Raw genomic sequence first — 2,496 nt, forward strand, 5'->3', positions numbered from 1 at the left:
CCTGAGGTAGGTGATACGGTGGCCCCTGTGGAAATTGTTGGTCCTGTGGATCGGCCTGAGGCCTTGGCACAGGGATCGCCCTTGATTGAAGAGGGTGTCCCTGGGCCTGGCCCTGGTCAGATACCATTGGACAACCCTGTGGTGGGTCCAGCTCCGGAGCCTCCTGATGGGGGGGGGTTGCCTGCTGCATTTTGTGGGGTTATTGGTGAGGTGGTTACACTTGGTGAGGACGAAGTAGTTCCTCCAGGGGTCAGCGTGAAGCGGTGGGGCTCGTCCGAGGATGTGTCCCCCCGACAAGTAAAGAAGAAGTGATAAGGTCTTACTTGTAATAACCCTGTAAGGATGGCTTCCTAGCCTATTAGATTTGCCACTATTAATGTGGCATCTATTCTGTCCGAACGTGCTCGTTATATGGCCTTTAATTTTTTCGACACGGTTGAGGTCGATTTTTTGTTTTTGCAAGAGACTAGGGTAGGTCGACTTGCTGACCTCCACAAAGCGAAAGCTGAGTGGAGGCACGGTCCCTCCTATTGGTCTCTTGCGGCCGAGCCGTACGGTGGGCTGGCGGTGCTTTTTACCGGCATGATAACCGTCCAACGGGTTATTGAGATCCAGGTAGGCAGATGTATGGTTTTGGATATCAACTTGAGGGGGCACGACCTGAGGCTTATTAACATCTATGGTCCCCAGACTAAATGGGACAGGAAGTGTCTTTTCAGGGAGATAAAGCCATATCTTTTTTCGGCCCGGCAGATAATCTTTGGTGGTGACTTTAACACTGTCCTTAGGCCTAAAGATAGGGGAGGCTCAAAGACTACTCTGGGTTATGATTCCCTTTTTTTAGCTAGTATGGTTAGACAGGCAGGCCTGGTGGATATGCATATTTGCCATTCCAAAGACCTCACGGGTTTCACCTATTTTAGAGGTAGGTGTAGGAGTAGGATAGACAGGTTTTTTGTTAAGGAGAGTTCGAAAACTTCAGCTCCGGTGCTGAAGTTAGTAGAATTCTCTGATCACGTTTTCCTGTGTGCATCCTTGAACGCCTCGGAAACTCCTAAGAAGGGGCGGGGCCTGTGGCGTCTGAACTCTGAACTTCTAAAGGAGGATGAGATCAGACAGTCTTTCAGGGACTTCCTTCAATCTCAGGAGTCGCTTTTGGAGGCAGGCTGGAGTAGGTCTGAGTGGTGGGAGGTATGCAAGAAGAGGGCTCGCAGCTTTTTCCGCAACCTCGTAGCCAAGAGAAACTTGTTAAACAGGAATGTCTACCATGCCTTAAGAAAGAAACTGGATTTCTTAATTTCTGAGCAGGGGGATAGTGGGGAGATCTCCCGAGTAAAGGCCCAGACGAAAGAGTATCAATATGACCGGTATGCGTCCTTGGTTCTGGAAAGGGATTATGGTAAATACCACTCGCCTGATCCCTACCAGAACTGCAGGAACTCGGTTAACTATAAGGAGGTGAGGGGGTTGCGTGATGACCGGGGTGTCCTTCGTGAGGATAAGGAAGGCATTCTGGAAGTTGTGCGAACCTTTTACTCCGACCTTTTATCTGAGAAACTGCTTATCAGAGAGAGGATGGAACGGTTTCTGAGGGAGACTCCTGGTCTCGAGAATTTTGGCAGTTCTCTTGATTCCCTGGGAGACTTGATAACGGTGGATGAGGTCAGGAAGGCCGTAGACTCCCTGTCTATGAAGAAGGCCCCAGGTCCAGATGGGTTAACCTCCGAGTTTTATAAGATCTTTGGTGACCTCCTGGCCCCGCGTCTTATGGAAGTATTTAATGAAAGCCTGGGTGAGGGTTTGCTCCCTCCTTCCATGAGATTGTCTGCCCTTATCTTGCTTTCTAAGGGGAAAGATCCATCCCGTATTGAGAATTGGCGCCCCATCGCCCTTCTTAATACAGATCGTAAGATTCTGGCAAAGGTACTCTTCAATAGACTGATGGAAGTTTCCAGGTCTCTGCTTTCTCCCTCCCAGCACTGTACTGTGAAGGGCACCTTTAGTGCCGTCCTTGGCGTCCGGGAGGCTGTGGAACGGTGCCGTGCTGAGAGATGGGGAAAGTACCTGCTGGCATTGGATCAGTCAAAGGCGTTTGATAGGGTTAGCCATGAGTACCTGTGGGCTCTGCTTGAATGGTATGGCCTCCCAGTGAGGGTGGTAGATTGGCTGCGTGTCATCTATAGGCAAGCCGAGAGCTTCCCTCTGATAAATGGTTGGGTGGGCCCTACTTTTTTGGTGTATTCGGGTGTCAGGCAGGGCTGTCCTCTGAGCCCCCTCCTATATGTCTTTGCTATCGACCCCTTCGTCAGAAGGCTGGAGGGTGGCATTGTGAGAGGGGTCCGTCTGAGCCAGGATTTTTCACTGGAAGTGGTGGCTTATGCGGACGATGTCACAGTTGTCTTGTCGTATCCATCTGAGGCGGATGCTGTGATGTTGTCTGTCCAGGAATACTCGGATGCTTCGGTTTCCCTGGTCAATCAGGATAAGAGTGAGGTT

Source organism: Pseudophryne corroboree, chromosome 2 (assembly GCF_028390025.1).
Source record: "Pseudophryne corroboree isolate aPseCor3 chromosome 2, aPseCor3.hap2, whole genome shotgun sequence".
NCBI classification, from domain to species: domain Eukaryota; kingdom Metazoa; phylum Chordata; class Amphibia; order Anura; family Myobatrachidae; genus Pseudophryne; species Pseudophryne corroboree.